This window comes from Pleurodeles waltl, chromosome 4_2, assembly GCF_031143425.1.
Source record: "Pleurodeles waltl isolate 20211129_DDA chromosome 4_2, aPleWal1.hap1.20221129, whole genome shotgun sequence".
Classification (NCBI taxonomy): domain Eukaryota; kingdom Metazoa; phylum Chordata; class Amphibia; order Caudata; family Salamandridae; genus Pleurodeles; species Pleurodeles waltl.
The window spans coordinates 552,403,624-552,418,788 of record NC_090443.1 but is presented as its reverse complement, the minus strand read 5'-3'; the positions used below and the strand labels follow the sequence as shown (position 1 = coordinate 552,418,788).

Genomic DNA, 15,165 nt, shown 5'->3' with positions numbered 1-15,165 from the left:
TTCTGCAACAGGATGGGACCTCATAGCACTATAAACAGGGCCTGTGGAATTAGGCGGCAGGTCAAATTATGCAGCAGGGTTGACTAAATTATGGGGAAAGAAAAGACAAATTATGTGGCATAACGGGGCACATTTTGTGATATTATTACCTCATTATTTATCATATACTGCTCCTCATAAGTGGCAGTTCAACACCCACAGGTAGCAATAAGCAACAGAAAGGTGACCAGTCACCCTTTGCAAATGGCCTTCCACTTGTTGCTGCATTTTTGGTAAATTATGAATCGTTTGAGCTATAAAATATTTTGTTTTTCTAAAATCTGCAGTTTATGCAGCAAATGATGAATTACATGGCAAATCCATAATTATGCTTCAAATGCCAATAATGCACAATCACATAACTCTAGTGGCCCCGACTAAAAATACGAAGGTCACTATTCCTCAATGTACCAACTAGGGTTCAATTACTTGTCACTCAGCTTTAACACACACATACATCTAAAGTCATTGTGGTTGCTAACTGAGGTTTCATACTTTATCATGTGTAAGTTTATCCTGCATTTATTTTTCAATCTAGCTGTTAGTGTATTATTTTATAAGCAGTTACCTGACAATGAAAGATACGAAACACTTAGGGCCAGATGTACGGCCCCGAGATTTGCTACTCATTTGGGAGTTGCAAAACCGTATATACAACAGTGTGCTTCACACTGTGTGTGATTCCCAATGGGGTCACAAATGACCTAACTCATGAATATCATAAGGTAGGTCGCAATTTGCGACCCCACTGGGAATGGCAGCACTCACAGGGATGGTGGCCTGCTGGGGTCAGCAGGCCACCATGTCTGTGACTGCTTATAAATATGGCAGTACATTTTTTTTGTTTTTATTATTATTATTTTTTAAATGCAGCCTGCTTTCCTTAACCCGTTTAGTGTGGGCATCAGTGCGGGTCACAACCAGTGGCCGACACCAGGGAGGGGGTTAAAAAAATCTAAAAAAAAAAAAAAAAAAAACTGTGAGACATGGAAGATCTTCTGTGTCTCCCCCCGCCCCTTTGTTGGGGTGCCTTAAGGCCGCTTCCTGTTCCGACGGGGAAAACACCCCCAAACGGCCTTCCCAACATTCAGGAAGGCCTCGTGTGAAAGGGGAGACTCTCCCCTTTCACACAAGGCATTCCTGAACATGTTTCCTGGCCCTCGTTCGTGGCACAACTGTGATCGAGGGCCAGGAAACACCACTAGAAACCCGGGATTTCACTAGGTGGGGTCAGCCCCCTCGGAAAACACCCCCCCCCGGGGGCATATTTTTTCACATGAAGGTAGGTGTCCCCAGGGGCAATACTTTTTTGAGTAGTTGTAGGGTTTCCCTGGGGAGGAAACCACACAACTACAAAAAAAATATAGATATATATTTACATATATATATATATATATATATATATATATATATATATATATATATATAGATATAGATATATCTATCTATGTAGATAGATATATCTATAGATAGATCTATCTCGATCTATATATATCTTTTTTGTCAATGCATGGGTGGTTTCCCTGGGGGCTGCAATCAGCCCCCAGGAAAACCAGACCCACATATAAAAGTGATCTGTGTGTGTGTATGTGTGTGTATATATATATATATATATATATATATATATATATATATATTTATTTATTTATTTATTTGCCACCAGTTGTCTTGCAGTTGCAGCTTGCGTCTTCAAAGGAATGCACATACCTCAACTGACGCATTTCAACTGTGGCTTTTAGACAGCAATAAAAAAAAGTCAAGTAAGTCTTGTGATTATGTTTCTGCTACAAAAGTATCAGACTTTTGTCTAGTGGCAGTTTTAGTGCCATAAAGAAGTGCAGAAGGTGTATATGCCTACTGCAATGAGCAAATCTGTATTTTATGTAAATAGCTGAGTACATTAGTAAAGCCAGCCATTACCTGCACTATAATGCAAATGAAATGTATGTGCGGGGGGGAGGCGGCTGTGGAGATCTGAAGGGCACTTTTGCTGGGTGGTAATGAGGGAATCCGAGGAAGAGGACATTGGAGTGGAAGCACCAATAAAAATTGCTAAAGACTGTGACGAATGGTATGTGCCAAGGTGTTTTTTGAGCGTCTTGAAAGAACGTGCTGATTGAGGGAAGAAGGACAGTTAGGGAGACCTCTACTGTTGCACGTATCACACGCACACCAGCAATTTTGTGGCTATCTACGTAGGCTATTGTTTTAGAGCAACATTTTAGCCAGTAGCAGAGATGGCATCTCGTTGGATGACTGCTGCGGACGCCCTCACTCGGATTACAGAGGACAGCTCTGACATAGGATCAGAGACTGAGACAGCAGATACTGAGACAGCATCTGAGGGATAGGACAATGGCGCAGACTCTGGGAGTGATTTTTCAGTCGGAGGAGTCCCATTCGACAACTCCTCTACCAGTAATTATGAAGGAGGTGATGAGGACAGTCCTGTTGTCACTTCGCAAACACAGTCTGTGCAACGGGGCAATAGTGGGTCTGCCCAAACCAGGGAGCAGGTGAATGCGGCGGCAAGCACAGAGAGAGTGCTCTCTTGGGAGCTCCCCAATTTAGTTCAGCCCCAAATTCCACTGCCCAAATCGTATTGTGGAGACATCAAAATGACCTATCACAAAACAAACTGGTTTTGTAAGGCAGGCACCCGTGTTTTTGGTCCTGGGCTCGGCGGCCATATAGGGAAACATACTAAACCCAAACATTTCTGGAAACTAGACATCCGGGGGGAGTCCACAGACATGTGACCTGTGTGGATTCCCTAAAGTTTTCTTACCCAGAATACCCTGCAAAGCTGAAATGTTGAATAAAAACTATATTTTTCCTTGCATTTCTGTCACACAAACTACAGGAATACGCTGGGATCCCCAAAATTCCTACCACTCAGTGATTCCTCACCTATCCTGATAAAAACACTACCTCACTTGAATGCCTGTACCTACTGCCTGCGTCAGGAATCGATCATCCCGGGGTCAACAGTTGCCTCATGTAAGGACCAATATTGACCGCTGTGTGATCTATTCCTGTCGCAGGCACTAGGCCTACCCACACAAGTGAGGTACCATTTTTATCGGGAGACTTGGGGGAACACTGGCTGGAAGGAAATTTGTGGATCCTCTCAGATTCCAGAACTTTCTGTCACCGAAATGTGAGGAAAAGGTGTTTGTTGGCCAAATTTTGATGTTTGCAAAGGATTCTGGGTAACAGAACCTGGCGAGAGCCCCACAAGTCAGCCCATCCTGGATTCTCCTAGGTGTCTAGTTTTTATAAAAAGCACAGGTTTGGTAGGTTTTCCTAGGTGCCGGTTGAACTAGAGGCCAAAATCCACAGCTAGACACTTTGCAAAAAAACAGCTCTGTTTTCTTTAAGAAAATGTGATGTGTCAACATTGTGTTTTGTGGCATTTCCTGTTGCAGGCGCTAGGCCTACCCATACAAGTGAGGTACCATTTTTATTGGGAGACATGGGGGAGCGCTGGGTGGAAGGAAATTTGTGGCTCCTCTCAGATTCCAGAACTTTCTGTCACCAAAATGTGAGGAACAAGTGTTTTTTTGGCCAAAGTCTGAGGTTTGCAAAGGATTCTGGGTAACAGAACCTAGTGAGAGCCCCACAAGTCACCCCGTCCTGCATTCCCCTAGGTCTCTAGTTTTTAAAAATGCACAGGTTTGGTAGGTTTCCCTAGGTGCCGGCTGAGCTAGAGGCCAAAATCCACAAGTAGGCACTTTGCAAAAAACACCTCTGTTTTCTGAGGAAAAATGTGATGTGTCCACGTTGTGTTTTGGGGCATTTCCTGTCGCGGGCACTAGGCCTACCCACACAAGTGAGGTGCCATTTTTATTGGGAGACTTTGGGGAACACAGAATAGCAAAACAAGTTTTATTGCCCCTTGTCTTTCTCTACATTTTTTCCTTCCAAATATAAGACAGTGTGTAAAAAAGATGTCTATTTGAGAAATGCCCTGTAATACACATGCTAGTATGGGCACCCCAGAATTCAGAGATGTGCAAATAACCACTGCTCCGCAACACCTTATCTTGTGCCCATTTTGGAAATACAAAGGTTTTCTTGATACCTATTTTTTACTCTTTATATTTCAGCAAATGAATTGCTGTATACCCGGTATAGAATGAAAACCCACTGCAAGGTGCAGCTCATTTATTGGCTCTGGGTACCTAGGGTTCTTGATTAACCTACAAGCCCTGTATATCCGCACAACCAGAAGAGTCCAGCGGACGTAAAAGTATATGGCTTTCAAAAATCTGACATTGCAGGAAAAAGTTACAGAGTAAAACGTAGAGAAAAATTGCTCTTTTTTCACCTCAATTTCAATATTTTTGTATTTCAGTTGTTATTTTCTGCAGGAAACCCTTGTAGGATCTACACAAATTGCCCATTGCTGAATTCAGAATTTTGTCTACTTTTCAGAAATGTTTAGGTTTCTGTGATCCAGCATTGGTTTCACACCCATTTCTGTCACTGACTGGAAGGAGGCTGAAAGCACAAGAAATCGTAAAAATGTGGTATGTCCCAGTAAAATGCCAAAATTGTGTTGAAAAATTGGGTTTCCTGATTCAAGCCTGCCTGTTCCTGAAAGCTGGTGATTTTAGCACCGTAAACCTTTTGTTGATGCCTTTTTCAGGGGGGAAACCACAAGCCTTCTTCTGCAGCCCTTTTTCCCCATTTTTTATAAAAAAACGAAATGTTCACTGTATTTTGGCTAATTTCTTGGCCTCCTTCAGGGAAACCAACAAAGTCTGGGTACCTCTAGAATCCCTAGGATGTTGGAAAAAAAAGGACGCAAATTTGGTGTGGGTAGCTTATGTGGAGAAAAATGTTATGAAGGCCTAAGTGAGAACTATTCCAAATAGGCCAAAAAAAGGCCTGGCACGGGTGGGAGGAGGGGGAGGCCTGGCAGCGAAGGGGTTAATGAACTTGTTACCGTAACAATATTTTAGTTGCTCCATCATTCAGCGATGTTATGTACCTACCCCAAGAGCTACATACAGCCAGTTTCAAGAGAGGGTTAAAGGGAGTCAGAATGCAGATGTTCAGTGCACTATCATCTGGCGTCTGTTCCAAGTCCTGAATCCCTGCCTCAGCCTGCCACCGTGACTGGGCTTGTAGAGAGGACAGTCCCTGTGTTGATCAAGAGAAGAGACGAGCACTGTCAGCTTGCATAGAGCGAGGCCGGCCCAGGCTGGACAAATTTGACACTGATTTGCTTTGCACCGGTCATTCTAGCACTGAGGGTGAGTTCTTCACGAACGCCCCATCACCAGCTAACACACACTGTCACCTACTACACATCGTCAGGAATGTATGGTACAGATAAAAAGGCAAGGTAGTATGTGTCTTAGTAGCACAAAACTGTAAGAACTAATATATTTCAAGCAGCATTCAGTTCTTGAAATAGAAAAATAGAAGTGCAGGTACTCTGTGCCAAAATACCTGTTTGTTTCTGAGAAGTGCCGGTACTCTCCAATGAAAAGTATTACGTTTTTCTTGAAAAGTACAGGTACTCTCCATTGCAAAATAAAAAAGAGCCTATACTCAGTACCGGGCAGTAACGGCCCATTTAAAGCACTGGCAGCATTATATAGTTTAAAACTACATTGAAATTCTGGAAATGTCATACATACTCATTATGAACATTTGGAAGCGATGAGCCAAGTGAAGTAATTCAAAATAGGACATGTAGCCTACAAAAAAAACTCACTTATATATGGTTAATAAAAAATAATCTTGCTTCACAGACCACATCAAATAGCATTGTAAGCTATATAAAGAGAGAACACGACAAACTAACGTTTTATGTAACTCCTGCATCGTCGGGGTTTGGGAATATTTTTGAATGTTTAATTTATAAATAAAATATTTTATCTCAAATTCAGTTGTACAACCGTTTGTACTCAACTGGGACACTGAGAAAAGACTATATCGTATTTTTTCTTTACTTTTGCTGCCCAGTGTATATCTTCTGATGGCTTGACTCGTGCATTGGCTCTTGGGGCCAAATGGGACTCCTGGTTCGGCTCTAGACCGTGCTATTCGTGTTTAGCGCCCCATCCAGCCCCCCTCCTCCCAACCCCCCCGCATGAAATATAATGTATCCTGCGTTCTTACGTCTTTCGAGTGAAAAACATCGGCTGTCACGAGCGTGCGGACGTGACATATCATACAACGTAAACAACATTCAAAGCCACCTCTAGTGCATACATGCCATTATGAGAAGTTCGCAACACTCTGTCCATGCACTTTGCACCGGTCGCCATTCTTCACAGAAAACCTAGTGCACTCTCGATGACACCACTGACTCATCTGACACCCTAATCAATTTCCAGCACTCACCAGCGAGGAACCCTGGAAGACTTGCAGTGCAACACTCGGTCGTTCGCTGCACTCAGAGAAGGAAGTGAGCAAGAGGCAGGAAGAAACGAAAGTATTCTGCAACACTCCCCGCCCCCTCCTCCACGTCATACGGCCTTGGTCCTGCAATCTAACAGCTGTACTCTGCTCCCGCACAGCATGCTGGGAAGTGTTGTCCCCAGGTTGCCCCCTATTGCAACTGGAAACTTGCTAAGGGTACAACTATCAGACGGTGGCTGCTCCGTGTAAAGATCACTCACTGAAGCACATCGAAAGTAGAGCGGCTAGAGGGAATTAAGGAGATGTTGAAGAATACATGCCAAGACATCAGATTCAGACGTGAGACCACCAATTGGTTTAAAGCCAAAAATGGTTTGGGTTTTTAACTGTCTCCTGCCTAAAATAGCCTTCACTTAATGCAGCTCAAAGTGGAAAATAAATTCCACCAATTTTTGCAAACCCCCCTCTATTCTTGTTTCCACGTTTCCGTGTGTGCTAAAGCAGCCGTTTGAAGTTCACTAATCCTTGCTTCAGTAGCTCATCCAGTGAACTTGTTTTTTTCCCATTGCATTCTGGGACTTGTAGTCCGTTTTTATTCACTGAAGCTTCATAATGGAAAGAAAAACAACGGGCGTGTGAGCTATTTATGCACGTCCTGGTAGACCCTAACATTTCCCTGCAGGACTCCTATAGAGACCCACCACTTGTTTTCTCAGGGCAGTTATATTTCCAGTGGGGCAATATTACTCCAGCAGCGCTACTGTGCTCTTCATGAACAATAGCAACATTTTCTGCACTGCTGTAAGTTTTACAGCAATAACACAAGTACGCTTTTGAGTTGCTATAATATTAATTGCCAGCATTAGAGGTTCTCAGCAGAAAACAGAGATTTTGTGAAGATGCAGTTGTAGCTTAACCCCACGCTCCGTTTCTGCGTTTAAAACGACGAACCATCCACAAATGCACACGTTTAAATAATGAATGTCAAAAATAAATGAGTGAGAGCAAGATATAAATTGGAAGCTGTTGAACAGACGTGCTAATAGCCTCCTTCCAAACCCATGCTAAGCTGGTTGGTAGGTCGCCACTTGATCCAAAATCAGCCGTGGCAAAAATGTCCAAACATTGCAGTGCAGGAGACCACAATTAGGGCCATATGTACGAACACATTTTCCCATAGACACAGAATGGGCAAAACTGCTTGCTACATCTGGCCCTTAGAGCGGAACCATTGGTGCATAGTTGGATCGTTGCAGCCCATCCTCTGTGAAAGCAGTCCCATATTCCAATCAAAAAGGAAACGAGAGAACTGGACTGCCCCAAGTTTGCATCCTCCCTTTCAGGATTAACCCCAAAGACAAAATAAACACTCCGGATATCAGGATATCATACCGTACCTGTTACAGTTTGTGAATGTTCTCTCTAGGAAGATGTGAGTTTCTCAACAAATAGAGGCGAACCCACACAGACAAATCTAGGTGGCTTTCTTCCCCATTGGGTTGCACTGCATCTTTGTCACAGTTTTAATGCAACGGATGAGCTCGTAGATACCTTGAGTGGGGGTATTTTTTGTGATAGTATTAGGATCCCAAAAGAACTTACAATTTGCTACAGATGGCCCAAAGGATTTTCATTAGAGGGGAACTATGGAAATATTACAAAGAAAGTAGGGATGTTGAGGATGCTTAATGGTCCTCCCTACCCCTGGTCGATTTGTTTCAGCTGTATTTCTCTGGCCTCATGCAAAGTTCACTGTTCCCTACAGCAGTGGTTCTTAACCTTTTGACATCTGTGGACCACCACTTTACCCGGGGAGCCCCATTGAACCATTATTGGAATCCAGGTACCCCCTACTGAGTCCTTGCTGAAAGCTGGGGACCTAATCTGTTAATATTATTTCATTTTCTAAGCAGTTGCGGACTCCATGAGGAGGCTTTGCGGACCCCCAGGAGTCCCTGGACCACAGGTTGGGAACCACTGCCCTACAGAACCTGGATCCCTTCCTATAGTAAAGCCAAGCTTAACACTATGTACTGAATTGCTAATGGTGAGGGTTGTCACTTCAGATTCGTACTCATGTGCACACACTCATGCACAGTAACATTATACTTGTGTCTTGAGCAAAGTCAACACCTCAGTACATAGGGCTGAGTTTTGGTGGGGGTATGGGGAAGCAACTGGACAACAGAGGGCAGGCAGGGATGGTAATGCAAATGGACAATGGAGGACCGGCAGGCAAGTATGGGGAAACAAACTGACAATGAATCATTGATGGGGAATTACCTGGACAATGGAAGGTAGGCAGGTGAGGATGGGGAATCACTTGGACAATAGAGGGCGGGTGGGGATGCAGAAGCCCACAGACAAGGGAGGGTGGAGGAATGGGAGCTGGTAAGCAAACTGGCAATGGAGGGATGGAGAGTGACGATGGAGAAGGACATGGACAATGAAGGCTGGGCGGTTGGTAATGGGGAACAAACAGACTGCAGAGGGTGGGTGGGTGATGATGGGAAAGGACATGGACAATGGAGGGGGTTTGGAAGGCAAGAACCGCAATGGAAGGTGGGCAGATGAAGATGAAACATGAATGGCAAATAAGGGAGGAAGGGCGAAGGGAGCAACACAGGTGAGAAAGAAGAACATGAAATATATGAGGGCGACAGATGGAAAAAACCCACTCTTGCAGAGTGCTTAAACAAAAAGAAAAAGTAGCACCTGTAAAGGGATCAGTAGGAGGACACAAGTAATGTGTCCATGCTCCAAGGGTGGGACAAAAATTTGAAGAGAAAGGAAAGCCTCCAGAAGCTGACGAATAAGAAGCAAGCAAATGCGACTGACAATAAAGCAAACCAATGGTAAGCAATGGGCAGGCTGTAAAAACTCACTGAAGCTAACAATATGTCTCGAAAAAGACAGAGCATGCACTGTCATATGCAGGATCTAAAAAGGGTGCTGGAATGGCCTCTTTGACCTAAAATACAGATTTCGAGTTACCATGGAGAATTGAGGGCAACAGGGTGATATAAAGTGGGCCACTCCTATGCTGCCAGGACAGCAACTTGCAAGCTGTGACTCTCTCCCACTGGCATGCATTGGTTGCCAGCCTGGCTAGTGTTTTAGGCATGACCCAACAAAAGCTTTTCTCACTGGAAATTGTACTACAGAAAGTGAGGTTCTTCTACAGCAAACCTCAGTTTAAAATTGGCCATTGACCAGCAGGATGAGGCAGAAAAATTCTGCATCTTTATAAGGCTGCGTAAGTTCTACTCTTATCACCAACTGTTATTGCTGTTCATGCTTTAATCATAATAAAATGTATAGATTTAGATCATAGTTTTTCGGCCTAGATTAATACTTGTATTAATGGCCTGTGATCTCGCTCTTTTAATACAAACACCCACAGCATTATGCTGTCCTTTTTGCTTGGTTTGTGCTATGTGAATAAAACCAATAGGAAAGCACATACCGGCACACCAGTACACCTTGGACAGAGATCCCACATAGATCACACAAAGTGCAGGTATGCCCTACAACTACCTTTCATGTTGCTCTCAAGAGCATATCCTATCAAGACACACCATGGGTTGCCCTTTATCTCCCATACTTATTGCTCTTTTCATTGAGCCTTTAGCCATTAAAATTAGACAAAATAGTCAGATTCAACCCCCTTTAAAATTAATGGAAAGATTAAACTCTACGCTGACGATATTATTATGTTTTTGGATGAAGAACGAACTTCGCAGGCAGCGGCTTTTAGTGCTTTTGCAGAATTTGAGCAAATTGGTGGCTACAAGATTAACATGAGGAAGACCGATATTATTCTGTGTGGCATCTCTTCTATTAATCTCCTCCCCGAATTACTACACTGTGTGAATACCAGGCCAAAGAGATACCTTGGGGTTTATTTTTTTGCGGATATAGGGGATCTGTATGACCTTAATTAAGCTCCGCTGCTCACGAAAACTCAGGCTTTACTTGCCCGATGGGGGTCTCTCCCCCTTTCTATACTAGGTCGAATTGCATTGATTAAAATGTCAGTTTTACCATTATTTAATTTTCTGTTCTCGGCCATCCCGTGTGTTTTAACACAAAACTTTTTTTAAAAAACTGGAGTCTGTGTTTCGTCCTTTTATTTGGCAAAATCAGAAGGCTCGAGCCGCATTAAGCACATTATATGGAGATAAAGAAAAAGGGGGGTTAGCTTTGCCCAATTTTAAAGACTATTACTTTGCCTTTATTGCGCATTATCTCACTAGTTTTAAAGCAGAACAATTTGTAGGTTTGACATTCCTTAACAACTTTCGTGAGTTAGTATGTAGGGAGCACGACATTCGGAATCCAGCACTTTTGGTGAAATCTCCAAAAAAAGTTTGTTATAAGATTCTTAAATAGCTCTTTAAGAGAAAGTCAGATCTTTTCAGAAAATATTCAATCCCATATCTGCATTTCAACACCCCCCCTTACACAGTTCATGTTACGCTCTGGTGCTCAGCTCAATGCAGACTTAGTAAGGAGGTGGGGGCATGCAGGATTTAGCAAAATCGGGGATTTTCGTATCAATGACAATTGGGAAACTCCCTTAAATATCCAGATGGTTGTCAAAAATGACTTTCTTTGGTGGGTTCCTATTATATTATGCTAAACAGTCTAAAGGATCTGGATATCAATTTAATCATTAATGCCCAGGCGTTAGTCTCAGAATTGGTCGATCCTCCTGGAATAAGGAGCGCCGGGTCCTGGAGAAGGCTATTGATGGACAGGGATAAGGTCGATCTGGAGGCAAAGGCAAAAAAAAAAATGGGCTTGTCAGGAGGACTTTAATCTCTTAAGTGAGTGCTGGGAGAGAATTAATCATCTAAATTTCTCAGTTCTCAGGGGCGCAAATTAGCATTGAATTATATTTTTCAGTAAATGGCTATTATATCGAACTCCGCAAGCCTTATCCCGTATGGTGCCCAGCTGTTCTGATCTCTGTTTTCGCTGTAAGGCAGTAGGGGTGGCGGGTTGGATATATGTGATTGGGACATGTCAATGTATACAGGACTACTGGGAGGGAATATTCAAAATGTTAACAAATATGGCCCAGGTTACTATAACTCCCAGTATCCGGCTGTTGTGCCTAGGCTTCGACCCTGAGGCAAGACTCCCTTCCAGGTAGGAGGAACTCGTTTTTATCACCACTGTGGTTGCCGGGTCTCTCTTGTTAAGAAACTGGCGCTCTGAGTTAACTCCCACCCCTCAAGAATGGCGGAGCAAAATGGTTCTAGTCAGAAATCAGGAAATGAGATATGCCAGTAGGATAGGATGTGGTAAAAATGTTTTCTCGATTTGGGGCGAATTCTTTTTAGACAACCGTGGAGAAATTTGTTCTTGAGTCACCTATTGAATGAATTTGCATACCTACCTAATCTTAGTGTTTCTGTTTAGAACGCTTTTTTTCTGGGAATTGCTTAGGGTCATTTTTTAAGACAAAGTTTGGAACTGCAATGTATTTTTTCTTTCTTGTTATCATGGTGGATCCTCATAAAAACTCAATAAAAAGAAATAAAAAAAAAAACCCAATTCCAATGATGGGGAACGACGAATTTAAGAATAAATAACTGTCCTATATAAAAAAAAAAGACACACCATGTACAACCACAAAACTAGCCACAGCCTGCCTAGCCTCGATAACTGCTCGGCAAAGGGCATGCTACCTGCCTAGGAGATGACTAAGCAATTGTAAATGCCTTTCAACACAAGAGTAAACACTAAAAGCAAGTAGCAGTTGAAGTACTGGGGAAGGGTTTGTAGCCCAATACCTTTCCTGAATTAGAGAGTGCGAGGAAGTCCACCGTTGGGGGTTCAAGGCAACCCCAAAGTTACCTCACCAGCAGCTCAGGGCCAGTCAGGTGCAGAGGTCAAAGTGGTGCCCAAAACACATAGGCACCTATGGGGAAGGGGGTGCCACGGTTCCAGTCTGCCAGCAGGTAAGTACCTGTGACTTCGGAGGGCAGACCAGGGGGGTTTTGTAGGGCACCGGGGGGGGACAAGTCAGCACAAAAAGTACACCCTCAGCGGCACAGGGGCGGCCGGGTGCAGAGTGCAAACAGGCATCGGGTTTGCAATAGACTTCAATGGGAGACCCAGGGGTCTCTTCAGCGATGCAGGCAGGGAAGGGGGGGGCTCCTCGGGGTAGCCACCACCTGGGCAAGGGAGAGGGGTCGCTCCTGCACTGGAGGTCAGATCCTTCAGGTCCTGGGGGCTGCGGGTGCAGTGTGTTTCCCAGGCATCGGGTTCTTGGAAGCAGGCAGTCGCGGTCAGGGGGAGCCTCGGGATTCCCTCTGCAGGTGTTGCTGGGGGAGCTCAGGTGGGTCAACTCTGAATACTCACAGGGTCGTAGTCGCCGGGGAGTCCTCCCTGTAGTGTTGGTTCTCCGCAGGTCGAGCCGGGGGCGTCGGGTCAGAGTGGAAAGTCTCACGCTTCCGGCGGGAAACGTGTGGTCCTTTAAAAGTTGTTTCTTTGTTGCAAGTTTCAGTCTTTGTGGAACAGGGCCGCTGTCCTCGGGAGTTCTCGGTCCTTTTAGATGCAGGGTAGTCCTCTGAGGCTTCAGAGGTCGCTGGAACCTGGGGGACGCGTCACTGTTGCAGTTTTTCTCAAAGTGGGGAGACAGGCCGGTAGGGCAGGGGCCAAAGCAGTTGGTGTCTCCGTCTTCTCTGCAGGGCTTCAGGTCAGCAGTCCTTCTTCGTCTTCAGGTTGCAGGAATCTATCTTCCTCGGTTCTGGGCACCCCTAAATACTCAATTTAGGGGTGTGTATAGGTCTGGGAGGTTAGTAGCAAATGGCTACTAGCCCTGAGGGTGGATACACCCTCTTTGTGCCTCCTCCCGGTGGGGAGGGGGGTCACATCCCTAATCCTATTGGGGGAATCCTCCATCTGCAAGATGAAGGATTTCTAAAAGTCAGAGTCACCTCAGCTCAGGACACCTTAGGGGTTGTCCTGACTGGCCAGTGGCTCCTCCTTGTTTTTCTCATTATCTCCTCCGGCCTTGCCGCCAAAAGTGGGGCCGTGGCTGGAGGGGGCGGGCATCACCACTAGTTGGTATGCCCTGTGGCGCTGTAACAAAGGGGGTGAGCCTTTGAGGCTCACCGCCAGGTGTTACAGTTCCTGCAGGGGGAGGTGAGAAGCACCTCCACCCAGTACAGGGTTTTGTTCCTGGCCACAGAGTGACAAAGGCACTCTCCCCATGTGGCCAGCAACATGTCTGGTGTGTTGCAGGCTGGTAAAACTAGTCAGCCCACACTGGAAGTCAGGTATGTTTTCAGGGGGCATCTCTAAGATGCCCTCTGGGTGTATTTCACAATAAAATGTATACTGGCATCAGCGTGCATTTATTGTGCTGAGAAGTTTGATACCAAACTTCCCAGTTTTCAGTGTAGCCATTTTGGTGCTGTCGAGTTCGTGTTTGACAGACTCCCAGACCATATACTCTTATGGCTACCCTGCACTTACAATGTCTAAGGTTTTGGTTAGACACTGTAGGGGCATAGTGCTCATGCACCTATGTCCTCACCTGTGGTATAGTGCACCCTGCCTTAGGGCTGTAAGGCCTGCTAGAGGGGTGACTTATCTATGCCATAGGCAGTGTGAGGTTGGCATGGCACCCTGAGGGGAGTGCCATGTCGACTTAGTCATTTTCTCCCCACCAGCACACACAAGCTGGCAAGGTGTGTGTCTGTGCTGAGTTAGGGGTCCCCAGGGTGGCATAAGACATGCTGCAGCCCTTAGAGACCTTCCCTGGCATCAGGGCCCTTGGTACCAGGGGTACCAGTTACAAGGGACTTACCTGGATGCCAGGGTGGGCCAATTGTGGAGACAAAGGTATAGTTTAGGGAAAGAACACTGGTTCTGGGGCCTGGTTAGCAGGCCTCAGCACACTTTCAAATCATAACTTGGCATCAGCAAAGGCAAAAAGTCAGGGGGTAACCATGCCAAGGAGGCATTTCCTTACAGTGGTGGTGGCGGAAGTGATGGACCCCTCCATGTTTCCATATCCAGTCTAAGTAATACATAGTGAACGTTAGTAAGTTAGTCTCGGTTTAGCTCAGGCCCCATCAGCCCAACAGTATCTTTCTATCTGAAAGACTTCACGCCGGCGGAATCACAGTTCTGGGCTGCGGGATAAGTCCATGTCCTCCAGAGGACCCGAGCGGGCCCTTTCCTCTCCCAACGGGTCAGGATCCCTCCCGGCATGTCCAGAGCCCCCATCGGAGTGCAGGCTTTGTGGTTCTACCCGGTGGGCCCCCAGTGGCAACCTCGAAGGAGATCTGCATGGTGTTTTGCGCCATCGTGAGCGCGTGCGACGTTGTCGGTCGGTCTGCTGATCCCCTTGTCGATTCGGCTGCGACCCCCGCAGGGATCCAGCCCCATCTGTGAAACGACCCAAAGGAACCTCTTCTGTCAGCCAGGTCCGAGCCGTGGTCGGGTGGTAAAAAAAATGGGTCTTGTTTCTGTAGATTACGCGGAGACGCGCCGGAAACAGGAGACGGTATTGAATGTCCATAGCTCTTAATTTTTGTTTCACTTCGGTGAATGGGCGCCATTGTTGTTGAACTTCTCTCGTGTAGTCTGGGAAAAGGAGGACTTTCGCTCCGTGCAGATGAGGTCTCCTTTCACACGTGCCTCTTGCAGCACCGCGTCCCTGTCTTTAAAGTTGAAGAGACGGAGTATCACCAATCTGGGCGGTGAGCCCAGAGGAGGTTTCGATTG

At 45.4% G+C, this 15,165-nt stretch overlaps 1 protein-coding gene across 1 annotated transcript in view; it reads right to left on the bottom strand.

The window, feature by feature from the left end:
* The window catches only part of TOR1AIP2 (torsin 1A interacting protein 2), a 41,241-nt gene extending 34,736 nt beyond the window's left edge, over positions 1-6,505 (bottom strand). The window contains exon 1 of the mRNA XM_069232087.1: positions 6,400-6,505. The gene's annotated coding sequence lies outside the window, so the exon portion shown is untranslated. The remainder of the gene's footprint in view (positions 1-6,399) is intronic.
* Positions 6,506-15,165: the final 8,660 nt, after the last annotated feature.